This window comes from Protopterus annectens, chromosome 2.part0 (genome assembly GCF_019279795.1).
Source record: "Protopterus annectens isolate FY-2018-M chromosome 2.part0, PAN1.0, whole genome shotgun sequence".
Taxonomy (NCBI): domain Eukaryota; kingdom Metazoa; phylum Chordata; order Ceratodontiformes; family Protopteridae; genus Protopterus; species Protopterus annectens.
The window spans coordinates 1,112,923,043-1,112,938,774 of record NC_056728.1 but is presented as its reverse complement, the minus strand read 5'-3'; positions in this window follow the sequence as shown (position 1 = coordinate 1,112,938,774).

The window sequence follows — 15,732 nt, the reverse complement described above, 5'->3', positions numbered from 1 at the left end:
AAGTAAGCAAGAAAATTTGCAAAACTGAAGATGAATACAGTGAAAATGTACAATAAAACAGTTAAGCAAATATAGATAAAGCTCCACAGCTGATATTTTATATATATATATATATATATATATATATATATATATATATATATTGGTTCCCTTCAGAAGCTCGATATACTGAAATCTCTAATTTCAGTATTTCGAGCCCAAGAAGCCGAATCCACAGAAGAGCGAAAGTTCAGAACTGCGAAATTCAAAACCTCGAATACCGGAAGTTTTGAATTTCGTGCTTCTAAACTTCCACTGTGGTCATGTCTTCAGGTAAGCATGTGTGTGTGTGTGTGTGTGTGTGTGTGTGTGTGTGTGTGTGTGTGTGTGTGTTAAGGGGTTTGGGTAGGGGCTGTGGTGTGTGTCAGTGTGTTTTGTTGCTGTGATGTGTGTATGTGCGAGAAGAATGTAGCTTTTGTGGTGGTGTTTTCTGTGTGTTTGTATGTAGTGCGACCTGTAGTGCGAGGGTGAGGGGGACACCCCCCTGCTTTCATGTAGTAGACAGATTGCATGTGTTTGTGTGGAGAATGGTGTGTGTGTGCGTGTGTGTAGTAGTATCGTTAAATTCAAAACCTCCGGTATTTGAGGTTTTAAATTTTGCGGTTTTCACGTTTCATTGTTGCGTGGATTCGGCTTTTTGGGCTCGAGATACTGAAATTCGAGATTTCAGTATTTCAAGCTTTTGAAGTGAATCCATATATATATATATATATATATATATATATATATATATATATATATATATATATATATATATATATATATATATATATATATATATATATATATATATATGGGTCCACTTTGTAATTTCGAAATACTGAAATCTCATATTTCAGTATTTCAGAATCACAAAGCTGAAAACCCAACCACAACTCACAAATTTGAAAACACACAACCGCAAAATTCAAAATCCAGTTATTACGCTACACATGCAGTACACACATAAACATACACAAAACCCCCCCTTACAATCAAATAAATACATTTAAACTACATATAAGCAGGGGGGCAAGCCCCGCCTGCACCCCCCCATGTTGGGGCTGCACCTCCAACACCCTCCCTACTTATATATTCTAACTCCATGATCGCACAAACAGAAACACAAACAAAACTCACACACACACACAAATCCTACTGTCCCTCAAACACACACATAGCAGTCACAACACATACTTACACACACTAAACCCCTAACCAACATACTTACACACACAAACTTACCAAAACTAAACCCAAACATCCACATTCTCTACCACTGGAAGCAGAAATTCAATATATCTGTGCTTCGGTATTTTGAATTTTGTGCTTCCGCCAGTTTCGGAAATGTGAGTATGTGGCTTTGTGATTTCGAAATACTGAAATTCGAGATTTCAATATTTTGAAATTACAAAGTGGACCCATATATATATATATATATATATATATATATATATATATATATATATATATATATATATATATGCTCTCACAAACAGTGGGCAGTGTCACAGTGTCATCTAATATTCTGTTTTGGTTTTTTACTTACTGGTCATTCTAGTGTACTTTTCATTTATTTCCTGCTCCTGTTGTTTCATGTCTCATTTGATTGTTGCTGTATTGAAAGAAAATTATGCCTTCTAACCAGTCACAATGCAGATATCATCTCCTTTCTCTATGTTGCATTCTAACCTGTTGTACCATAGGACATATTGATCTATCTGCCCATTTTTTCAGACTCTGCATTTTGAGACCTTATTTTGTGATGCAGCTGTTTCCAGAAGCATAGTATGATGTACAGAGATCCAGTCCAAAAAAATGAGTTGCAGTTCCCCAGCTTTAGTTGGCTTACTTTTCCTGCAAACAACTGTGTCATGGGATCTTTCTTACAGTGGATATTTATACCCATTGAAAACTTTGTGGCCTAATGCACAGTCACACCATTAGCAGTTCATTACATTTCTTATTTTCAAAGATTATCTGTGCACACTGCCTGCTTTAGTCTTCGCATTAAGGAGCATATGACACACTTTTTATGATGATGATGATGATTATTATTATTATTATTTGTTTTTTTGCAAAAAACTGAGGCAGGAGCTTTCTGCAGCTGGGAAGTACCACCTTACTAAAAAGGCAGCCGCAGTCAACTAGTTATTGCAACAAACTAGATTACTTTGACATTGACTTTATCAGATGCCATAGTATTGTAAACATACAATAAATGACTGTCGTCACATCTGGAGGTATAAACTGTTTTTTTGTGTACCCAGAATACTTTTAAATGTATGCATATACTGCTAATAAGTTACATAATATCATTCTGTAGGTATGAGCACAGTGACAACAGAGACTGTGGAAGTAAAATAAAATACAGAAAAGCAGAACGCAGATTTCTTTTTTTAAAATAATAAATTGCACCGTATTATAAAAATATCTGTAAGGATTTCACATGTTCATTAAGCTGGTATTAACTATGGTACACTATATGACTGTTTTAAAATGACCATTTCATTATCTTAGCTTTAGTGTTGAATGAAATGACCATTTCATGGGAGGCATGATTGTTCAAGGGCAAAGGAGTGTGATGGTTTCAGGTACAGGAACCACTAACATGTAAGAAACATGTTTTTTCTTATGAAACAGGTCGGAGTTATTCTGTTCCCATTTACGTACCTTGTAAATACAGGTGTTACAACAAACCTCATGTACTCTACAGTGGGCTCCAGATGTACTTACCCACACAGTATATTGTATAAAAACAAAACTACTAGTCATCCTTCTCCATGTGACAGCCAGATGTTAAGATATCACAGAAGTCTTTTGTGGAAGTCAACAGTATCTCTACATTTTACTACAGGAAACTGACAACCTAATACTTCATTGAGAGACCTGCATTCCTCACATGGCAGTGTTTTGGTGGAGTCTATAATGTCTTGCCTGGCATATGCTATTGCCTCAGCACATCTTAGTTGCAGTGATTGCATATGAGCATAAAATGAATGAAAGAGTCTGTGTCTGTATCGTAACATCCACGGAGCTTCTTTTCTTATTTTAATTCAATGTACTGCTTACTCAGGGGGTGAATGGGGGGAACCTTGGGTGAACATTATCAAAATAGTAGTTAACTCCCAATGTATGGATGATAATCCATCAACTGCACAACATATTGAAAACAGCGAAGAAATTTCTTCACACTCCCAGTACTGCAAATTATGAGATTATACAGCCTCAGTGGTGAAGGCTAAATTTCATTATCTCAGTGTTATAAAACAAACACTGATTAATAAAGCAGGAGCTGACCAGTTCTAATTGATTAAATAAGAGATGAAAGCTGTCGGCTGAATGCTAAGAGTGGACCCATCTATGTGACTAAGAATCACTAGGTTATTTGAGAGGGATTGTGTTTAACTTGTGGAGGAAGTAGGCATGTGATAAGCAGTACTGCATAAGGGCAGCTTTCAGCATATGTGGGCATCGTGGGAAGAGGGTCTTAATATTCTCCATGAAGGCTTTTGAATTCTAACATTTACAGGTCCTGACAAGGGGGCTTCACAATAGCCTACCACAAGTTTTGGCATCTCATAGAGTACAGAGATGGCGTTATTAGCAATGTGTTCATTTGATTAGCACTTCTAGCACCTTCCCTTATGCAAATATACCACTAATGGGCACACATGGTAAATGCATGTTGCATGGAATGCATGCCTACGAAATCCATACGACCTTTACTGGACAGCAAAATGGAGCGACATTTATTTACTTGCTGTTTATGGTTCCCTCATTCTATTTTATTAGATCACCTGACACAACTGTACATTGCAATGCATCAGTTGTAGAGCACCTGTATTTATCTCATTGCTCAAAAGAGAATATCTGCTGAAGTATTCTTTTCAAGAGATCTAAAAAAAACTCTACGGGTGGTGTGGCTATGCTGAGTCTTAGCCCCAAAAAGGTCCAGTATTTTTAAGTAGATTATTTGTTCTCAGACAAGAGCAACTGCTGGAGAAAATATTTTGATGTTCTAAGTATTAATATAGTGTCGACTTTTGCAAAATGTTTTGCTTTAAAATTATTTCTGCATTGTGAGCACTCTACAAGGAATTAACTACCTACATGAATTTGGTGATACATAATAGGTTGAGATATGTGTGTGTGTGTTATGGAGAGGAAAGCTAGGAGAAAGATTTTATCTAGGAAAATCCATGTTTGGGTCAAATGAGCATGGCTGTAGCCAGGAGTATAAGGATTCACATAAAAAAGATAGTCAATTCATTAACAAGGTCATTAGGATCAGTAGTTTTATGTGAAGGTTATTAACTCAGTATTAAATGATAGTTCTAATTAATTATTTATTTGATTGATCATATTTAGGTTATGTTGCTTTTCTGATTGTGCCAGACTGAGTTGTTTTTGACCTGATGTTTGTAATCAGTTTTAATGACCTATACCTGTAAGGCAGCACTGTTTATTCGTAGACGTCTCTTGTATTATGTAATATTATATTGGCTTATGCCACATAATGAGTGAAAACTATACTTTGGTCAATTTCACTTGCTCATTTATCAAAAGAATGACTGATTAAATAAATTGTATGCATACCAGAAACTGATCTGAGCACTTGAGATCAGTTTTACTTATATAGCTGTAGGTATGAAATGTTATTACTGTAAAATCAGATGCATATTAAACATGGTTAACAGCAATATAATATTAATAAAAGAACAACGATAAGGAATTTTTCTGCCAGCCACTCAGATACATGCTCCATTGCTAAAATGTCAGTAAAAAACTCAATGAAGTAAAGTAAGCAACGAGGCAAAACAGGTATTCTTCTCACATCAACAAGGCAATTCTTCCACAGAAATAGTTTGATTATTCATAAATGATACAAAAATATATCAAAAAATTAAAACGTTTTAATAAACTTGATAAGCGCGTTCGCTAAAATAGCTTCTTCAGATCAACACAAGTCAAATTCATCTAAAGTTCATTTAAATAACATATTCAAATCACAAAACTCCAATCAGCTGTCACTATCAATTAATAAATTAAAACATTTAAAGGCATCTTATTATATATTATACACTTCTCTCTATATATTCTATATTATTAGAGGTATATAGCAGAAATATTCTACCCATACTACCAACAAAACATTCCAATATAAACATATAAAAAAAAAAAAAAAATATATATATATATATATATATATATATATACATATGTGTATACATAAAAAGTATATAAAATATAAACACATAAGCAATATATATAAAAAATATACATATATACAACAAGAAATGTATCTAAAACACATATGTAAAAACATATCTATGTCTAAAATGCATATTTAATTGATTGAACCTAAAAATCTATACATTATTGAATTATTTCATTTTCCTATGCTTTTTAAGTAGTGGCTTAATAGAAGCTCTCTCATTTAGACCCTTACCTCTGTCTGCTCTAAGCATAATGATCCAAATATTTTCTCTATATTCAGTATGGTTGCGAATATCACCTTCACGGATACTAGGTGAAATAATCTCCAGAACTCTGAATTTAAACCAATGTGTATCATTAGTATTGATCACATGCTTGGCCAGTGCATTATGTTCTGATTTTTTACGAATATGATACACATGTTCTCGTATTCTATCTTTCAGTGTCCTGTTGGTTTTCCCAACATAAAATGAGTGACATATCTGACATTCAGCTAAATATACAAGATTTGTTGTTTTACAGTTAGCCTTGTATGATAAAACAAATTCTTGCTCAAATTCTGGGTGAACAAATTTATTAGATGTATCAATATATGTGCAAAAATTGCATGACCCACAAGGTACTGTATTCCCTATTGCCAAATGTTCCTTCTTAGGATAGCATAGTAATCTTTTAAGATTTTTCTTATTTTTATATAAAAACTTCGGTTCTTTACCTACAATTTCCTTAATATTCTCATCAGCTTGTAGAATGGACCAGTTCTTACTGAGTATCTCTCTAATTCCTTGATTGTCAGATGTAAAAATTATAGGGAATCTGATTGTATTCTGTATATTACGAGTATCCATCACTCGTGAGCCTGGGGTGGGGCCAAAATTAGGTGCTGCTACTTCTGTGCGTAGTATAGGAATCTCTTTAAAATTATTGTCTATTTCTACCTCAGTATAACCTCTATTTAGAAATTTTTCTTTAAGGTTCATAAGTTCTCTATTGAAACAATCGTCTAATGGATTTAGTCTCGATGCCCTAATGCCCTGACCTTTGATTATATTTTTAAAAATATGTGCTGGATGCATACTTGTTCTCAGTAAAAATGAATTTCGATAACAATTTTGCGATGGACACCTGTATTGATCAGTCCATCTGAGAGCTTTTCTATATATAAATCTAAATAATTTATTTTGAATTCTGACCATTCCATGGTAAACTTCAGATAATTATTAAGATTATTCATTTTCTCTACAAAATCTTCTAATTGTTGTTCATTTCCGTCCCAAAGTATAAAAAGATCATCTACAAAACGCCGATAGAAGGTCACATGTCTAGTAAAACCTTCTAATATAAAAAGGGTACTTTCTTCCCACTGTGCCAAAAACATATTAGCGTAGCTGTTGGCACATGGGGTACCCATTGCGACACCATCTTGTTGTAGATATAGCCATCTCCAAATACAAATAAATTATTTTCTAAGACAAGTTCTAAGAAATATGAAATTAAATCAATCTGTGTTTCAGTATACCTGCTGTGTTTCTGCAGATATGTCATTATATACTGAATTCCCAATTCATTTGGTATAACTGTAAATAAGGATTGTGCATCTTATGTAACTAATAGTAAATCCTGTGTATTCACATTATTCTCTAAACAGATATACAGATCCATTAGAAACTGTTTTGTATCTCTGAGAACAAACTGATTTTCATTTATAATGGGTCTGAGATATTTCTCCACATATATGGAGAGTAGTTCTGTCAGCCAACCACCCCCAGAGACTATAGGCCTCATAGGAGGATCCGTAGCATTTTTATGAATTTTTGGCAAGCCATGTATTGTAGGTATAAGTGGATTAGTAACCGTGACATAATTAAATAATTCTAATGAAATAGTTCCTCCTTTATGCATGTCAAATAGTGTAGAAGTGACATAATGGATGATACTATGTGTTTCCTCTTTTGTTATTCTTCTATAAAAAGTGTCATTCAATAACTTCTCCATAGCTATATTATACTGGGTGATGTCCATAACCACCACCCTACCTCCCTTATCCGCTGGTCTTACAGTAATAGAGTCATCTGTCTGAAGCCCCTTTAGAAATTCTCTTTCCTTAAAACTTAAATTCTCTTTGTTCTTTCTTCCCTTTTTCCTACTGAGACTATTATTTTGTATATCATAGTATTTAAAAAGCTCATCTTCAGTTAGTTTCAAATAGGCTTCTACCAATGGGTGATTGCTGGGTACAACATTGCTAAGGTTCCTTAGCTTATATTCGTTATTAATTCCCATATCAGCTTCTTGTATATTCACATTCTCATACATGAGTTTTAACATGATATTGCAACAAAATACTTTAAGATCTAGGATAGTGTCTGTTATATGACTCCTACTAGTAGGTATAAAATTCAGGCCTTTCTCAAACAAATCTCCTTCTTCTAATGTAAAAACACGGGATGAGATATTAAACATTAAGTCATCTCGTTTCCCCACATATTTTTCAATGTTTGATTTGTTGAAATCTCGCCTGAGTGTTTCCATTTCTGACGGCCACGACTCATGGACCGAGTTCTTCGTATACCTCTGTCTTTCCTGACTGGAAGGGGAAAAGAAACATTTTCCCCTAACTTCTTTGCATAGTCAGTGCTAATTACATCATTCTTTGTTAAAACTTTTGGTCGAACTACTGGTTCTTTTTCTAGTGTTATTAATGGTGATTTAGTAACAAGAATCTCAGGGTATAAATTCCCATTTGTATTTGTTTGTACTGGCTTGTCACCAATCAGTCCACTCCTACCATCAGTCGTGGTACTCTCTGGGTTGCATAACACATGTTCAACACTCATATGTAAACTCTCTCTACTATTAGATGCATCTACATTATTAGTTAAGTCATGTGCAGGACTCACTAGTCTAGCATCAGTACTGACAGTATTCAAATTATCCATAATCATGGTATTAGTTAAAGCATTCATATTATCATTCACATTATGAATTAATAACACTAGAACAAGAACCAGTAGTTCGACCGAAAGTTTTAACAAAGAATGATGTAATTAGCACTGACTATGCAAAGAAGTTAGGGGAAAATGTTTCTTTTCCCCTTCCAGTCAGGAAAGACAGAGGTATACGAAGAACTCGGTCCATGAGTCGTGGCCGTCAGAAATGGAAACACTCAGGCGAGATTTCAACAAATCAAGGAGATGACTTATTAATGTTTAATATCTCATCCCGTGTTTTTACATTAGAAGAAGGAGATTTGTTTGAGAAAGGCCTGAATTTTATACCTACTAGTAGGAGTCATATAACAGACACTATCCTAGATCTTAAAGTATTTTGTCACAATATCATGTTAAAACTCATGTATGAGAATGTGAATATACAAGAAGCTGATATGGGAATTAATAACGAATATAAGCTAAGGAACCTTAGCAATGTTGTACCCAGCAACCACCCATTGGTAGAAGCCTTTTTGAAACTAACTGAAGATGAGCTTTTTAAATACTATGATATACAAAATAATAGTCTCAGTAGGAAAAAGGGAAGAAAGAACAAAGAGAATTTAAGTTTTAAGGAAAGATAATTTCTAAAGGGGCTTCAGACAGATGACTCTATTACTGTAAGACCAGCGATTAAGGGAGGTAGGGTGGTGGTTATGGACATCACCCAGTATAATATAGCTATGGAGAAGTTATTGAATGATACTTTTTATAGAAGAATAACAAAAGAGGAAACACATAGTATCATCCATTATGTCACTTCTACACTATTTGACATGCATAAAGGAGGAACTATTTCATTAGAATTATTTAATTATGTCACGGTTACTAATCCACTTATACCTACAATACATGGCTTGCCAAAAATTCATAAAAATGCTACGGATCCTCCTATGAGGCCTATAGTCTCTGGGGGTGGTTGGCTGACAGAGCTACTCTCCGTATATGTGGAGAAATATCTCAGACCCATTATAAATGAAAATCAGTTTGTTCTCAGAGATACAAAACAGTTTCTAATGGATCTGTATATCTGTTTAGAGAATAATGTGAATACACAGGATTTACTATTAGTTGCATTAGATGTACAATCCTTATTTACAGTTATACCAAATGAATTGGGAATTCAGTATATAATGACATATCTGCAGAAACACAGCAGGTATACTGAAACACAGATTGATTTAATTTCATATTTCTTAGAACTTGTCTTAGAAAATAATTTATTTGTATTTGGAGATGGGCTATATCTACAAGATGGTGTCGCAATGGGTACCCCATGTGCCAACAGCTACGCTAATATGTTTTTGGCACAGTGGGAAGAAAGTACCCTTTTTATATTAGAAGGTTTTTACTAGACATGTGACCTTCTATCGGCGTTTTGTAGATGATCTTTTTATACTGTGGGACGGAAATGAACAACAATTAAGATTATTCATTTTCTTTACAAAATATTCTAATTGTTGTTTATTTATCTGGTAATTATCTGAAGTTTACCATGGAATGGTCAGAATTCAAAATAAATTATTTAGATTTATATATAGAAAAGCTCTCAGATGGACTGATCAATACAGGTGTCCATCGCAAAAATTGTTATCGAAATTCATTTTTACTGAGAAGAAGTATGCATCCAGCACATATTTTTAAAAATATAATCAAAGGTCAGAGCATTAGGGCATCGAGACTAAATCCATTAGACGATTGTTTCAATAGAGAGCTTATGAACCTTAAAGGAAAATTTCTAAATAGAGGTTATACTGAGGTAGAAATAGACAATAATTTTAAAGAGATTCCTACACTACGCACAGAAGTAGCAGCACCTTATTTTGGCCCCACCCCAGGCTCACGAGTGATGGATACAATCAGATTCCCTATATTTTTTACATCTGACAATCAAGGAATTAGAGAGATACTCAGTAAGAACTGGTCCATTCTACAAGTTGATGAGAATATTAAGGAAACTGTAGGTAAAGAACCAAAGTTTTTATATAAAAATAAGAAAAATCTTAAAAGATTACTATGCTATCCTAAGAAGAAACATTTGGCAATAGGGAATACAGTACCTTGTGGGTCATGCAATTTTTGCACATATATTGATACATCTAATAAATTTGTACACCCAGAATTTGAGCAAGAATTTGTTTTATCATACAAGGCTAACTGTAAAACAACAAATCTTGTATATTTAGCTGAATGTCAGATATGTCACTCATTTTATGTTGGGAAAACCAACAGGACACTGAAAGATAGAATACGAGAACATGTGTATCATATTCGTAAAAAATCAGAACATAATGCACTGGCCAAGCATGTGATCAATACTAATGATACACATTGGTTTAAATTCAGAGTTCTGGAGATTATTTCACCTAGTATCCGTGAAGGTGATATTCGCAACCATACTGAATATAGAGAAATATTTGGATTATTATGCTTAGAGCAGACAGAGGTAAGGGTCTAAATGAGAGAGCTTCTATTAAGCCACTACTTAAAGAGCGTAGGAAAATGAAATAATTCAATAATGTATAGATTTTTAGGTTCAATCAATTAAATATGCATTTTAGACATAGATATGTTTTTACATATGTGTTTTAGATACATTTCTTGTTGTATATATGTATATTTTTTATATATATTGCTTATGTGTTTATATTATATATACTTTTTATGTATACACATATGTGTATATATATATATATATATATATATATATATATATATATATATATATATATATATATATATATATATTATATGTTTATATTGGAATGTTTTGTTGGTAGTATGGGTAGAATATTTCTGCTATATACCTCTAATAATATAGAATATATATAGAGAAGTGTATAATATATAATAAGATGCCTTTAAATGTTTTAATTTATTAATTGATAGTGACAGCTGATTGGAGTTCTGTGATTTGAATATGTTATTTAAATGAACTTTAGATGAATTTGACTTGTGTTGATCTGAAGAAGCTATTTTAGCGAAAGCGCTTATCAAGTTTATTAAAACGTTTTCATTTTTTGATATATTTTTGTATCATTTATGAATAATCAAACTAGTTCTGTGGAAGAATTGCCTTGTTGATGTGAGAAGAATACCTGCTTTGCCTCGTTGCTTACTTTACTTCATTGAATATAATATTAATGTTCACCAAATGTGAAACAGTCACTGTAATATGCTGCAGCACAAAATAATTACAAATAATAGCTATAAATGAAACAAATGGGTATGTTTTCCCTGTTAATTTCAAGATCTTACATATTAAATGATGTGCAATTTCTGTAATATAGTTTAAACAGCTATTTTATCAACTACTGCCGTGGGTGTTGCCAGAAATTTCTGCGTTCTGTATCAATTTCCCATGATACCACTCCCTTCGAAAAATGTCTGCCTTTTGTTGTTTGGTATATGTCCAAAAATGTAGTTTTTATCCTAAATATGTATCATCATTTAGATGTAGCACATGTGCTCAGATAATCATGCTAAGACCTTTAATTGGACAGTTAGTGGTACAGGAAGATTAAACCATTGATAGCACAGTTATCTGCTATGCTGCCTCACATGCACAGCTTGGCTTAGTGGATTAATTTGTCACTCAGCTAAATGAGGGCTGTACTGCACACCCAGGAGTGAATTTTTGGGTGCTCATCTAATCATCAGGGGAGAACTTGAATGAGGCCAATCTGTTATGTTGTGTGATATGCAGTGGAACTTGTTCCATAGGTAGGGGGATTCTTTGGGGGAGGAATCTATCTTTCTAAGAGGTCTTGTTTACATTCCCATAAAGGATGAGGTCACTGAAGGGAGTACTTTTAGCACTGCCAGTATTTATGAGGAGGAGGAGGTCTTGTAGGACAGCATCTCTCAAATTCCAGAAGAGGAGGCAAAGATCACCACACAGAAGCCAGTACATTGCAGATAAATGTGATTTTAACTCTCCCCAGATAGCTAATGGAGCTTATTCCTTTGACTTTTTAGTCAGTAAACATTGTAATTTTTCTAGTTGGGCTAGGTGTTTGAAGTGGTGCATTACAAATGTTGCACTGTATTCTATGACCTATGAAAGGTGAATAGAGGGGGGGTTATGATATCCTTGAGCATAGATGATATATCATTGGTAATCAGTGCATGAGGTAGAAAGATTTCATAACTATAAGTGATACATAATGATTGAATTATAGTTAGCTGTTGATCGAGATACTTGTAGCTCCAATGACTGTGTCGATCCTATGCGGGGTCCCAATTATATGATTAATCAGTAGGATAGACTTATTTCCAAATGGTGTCTACTGTACATATTTGGTACAAAACTTAAGGCCTTGCCTGGTACACCGAGTGTTGGTTTTGGCAAGCCCTCTTGGAGGATATGACTGCTGTGGAGGAGTCAATAGTAACACCCAGTTTACAATTATCAGTAATCTTGGTTAGCTATAGTCCTCTGACATCCACTTTCCCATTGGTGAAGTATATCCCAGAAAGGAGAGGATTCAGGACAGAGTCCGGAGGGGCACCACTAGTGACATGCCTTTTAGATGATAAGGTACCACCAACTCTTACTGTATGCATTCAGCTGGATAGACAATATGCAACCCAACAGGTGACATAGGAGTTTATGTTTATACTAGTGACTCTGTCAATAATCTCAGCATGTGAAATCATGTCAAAGGCTTTAGCAAGGTATAGATACGTATTATAATCAGAACAGTTGTTGTCAGTGCTATCTGTCATGTTGTCAAAGAAAGTAACTAGATTAACAGACAGGATCTGCCTTTCATGAAGCCAGATTGATTATGGTTGAGGGTTTGTAGCTCAACAATTTCACTGTTTATGAAGCTGCTGTGATACACCCAATGAATTTACAGATGAAGTTAAAGAGTTTAATAGCATAATGGTTGCCATGGTCTGTGGTCAAGGCTAGGGTTGAACAAATTTAGGAGGGGTTCAGCAATGGTGTACTTTGTGCTGTCTATATTGTCTGGGCTTATGGAACTGTTGTCTTGAGTTTTAAACAGGGATTCTGGGATTTGTTTCACTGTGATTTCAGGGGAAGGAGATTTTAAATGACTGAAGGGAGTAAACACAGAGGTGTGAAACTAGCACAAAATTTGTTCCCCTGCTGTGTGTTATCTTTTGGAGTAGCTGTTTGGTAGCTCATTCAGAGAGTTAAGGCTGTGAGTTGCTAGTCAGCTGCTCCCTTTAGTCTAGTGCTCAATTCCCTCATTCTCAATTTACTTCCTGTGTCATATATACATGCCACTTAACTAGGCAATGCTATGGCAGGCCCCCTGCACCAACATACCCCCCACTAAATAAATGTATCAACTCTAAGATCTCACAATACCCTTGGAAAGGGAATATTCACCAACCCCCAACATTATACTGATCTCCCACAACCACATCAAAACTCCAAGCACTCCAAATAAAAAAATCATTATTTTTTATTTGCGTGCTCTGAGATTTTGCCTCAGAACATGCCAATGATGTTGTTGACATTATTTTTTCAATTATTTTAGGTCAACTTATTTTGGTTTAAATCTTTTAGGGGATTATATCTATATCTATATATATCTATATCTATATCTATATCTATATCTATATCTATATCTGTATCTGTATCTGTATGTGTGTGTGTGTGTGTGTGTGTGTGTGTGTGTGTGTGTGTGTGTGTGTTTGTGTGTATATATATATATATATATATATATATATATATATATATATATATGTATATATATATATATATATATATATATATATATATATATATATATATATATATATATATATATATATATATATATCAACCCCCTTTTCTCATTTTGCACATGGGGTCAGGGGTGTCACTTCAACAGTGACAATCATCCCGAGCCAAGGTTTACACCACCAGGTAGCTAGCCCTGCTGCTGTTGTTCATCCATACCACTCACTCACACACACACACACACTCACAGCTATGGCCAATTTAGAGTATCCAGTCCACCTACTTTGGAATGTGGAATGTGGGAGGAAACCGGAGCACCCAGAGGAAACTCACGCAACTACAGGGAGGATATGCAGACTCTGCACAGAAGGCACCCCAGCTGAGAACTGAACCGGAAAACTATATATTTATTGGCCATTTTTGGAATGGTAAGCATGACAGCTTGAAAAGTATAAAACTTTTGAACTTTTTCACATTTGTCCAATGAAAATTTGCATTTAAATTTGCCTTTTTTTAATATAACAATTCAACATCTAACTCAATTATACTAATGTAGCTGTATAAATAATGAAACTGTATATGTAGTCATATATGACTGAAATAAGCACATCATGAAGTTTCCATTTTAGTAATTGTTTAGACTCTACACATCATACCATTGAACTAAATCTGTTAATTTTTTTAAGGCTCTAGTATTGCTAACTCTCTTCCCTGTTGAACTACTTCTGTTAGTTTTTTAAGTCCCCAGAATTGCTAACTCCCTTCCTTTACTTCAGGGGCTGGAGAGAAGGTAAAGTTAGCTTTACTTATGAGCTTGCTTCACTCTCACCGTGTGTGTGTGTGTGTGTGTGTGTGTGTGTGTGTGTGTGTGTGTGTGTGTGTGTGTGTGTGTGTGTGTGTGTATGTGTGGATAAAGGAAATAGCTACCTAGACTTAGCCTTGCAGTTCTGCTCCTCCCTGCAGACAGACACTATGGCACATCAGCGCAACTTGGCCTAATTAATAGGTCCAAAAGTCAAACTTCTAATATATCCCAAAAGTTAAGAGCAGGCAGGAATTTTATTTAGAATCCTTATTGGCTACCTTCCTCCCCGAGGTAATACATGAGGTATACAATGAACACAGATTTCTCCATTTTAGGTCCTGATTCAGCAGAATGACTCCCTCTATTTTGTCTTCTTTGACAAGAAATTCAGAATGACGGAAGTCTCTATCACAGAAGTTGTAGAAGAATTATGGTTCCTCTACTTTTGCTAAAATAGCCCGAAGTTGACCCTTCTTTTGGAGAACTCTCTGGCTTATGAGATCTGGTTTACACTGCCCTTGGATGATTCCACTGCTGCAATCTGTCCTTAAGGAAGGTATTCAGTGTGGTCTATATGCATGTAGACATTGAGCTCCTCTGCATGCCAAAAGTAGATGTTTTTATATGCTCCCAGGTGAGTGTCAAGGCATGACATTTTCTGCAGCATCCTAGGGCAGGCACTATGAAATCTCTGCAACCCAACATAAGCCACAGAATATACTATCCTGCTACAATCCCACTGGAAAAGGGCTATGGACAGGCTGGGTAAGAAGGTACTGTTCTCTGCTGCTTCATACCGTAGTGTCCTAAATTACATTTTTTGCTTTTCATATTCCCTTGATGTCCAGTAGATTAGGATCTATAAAAGTTTTTTTCCCTAACTCTGTGATCAGTGAAATTATGGGGCAAAAAACTCTTGACTATGCCTTCCTCAGTGGGTTTCCACATTTTCCACCATAACTTAGATGGTGCTAATGCTGTGGCTGAGGGGTGTGGTGTGG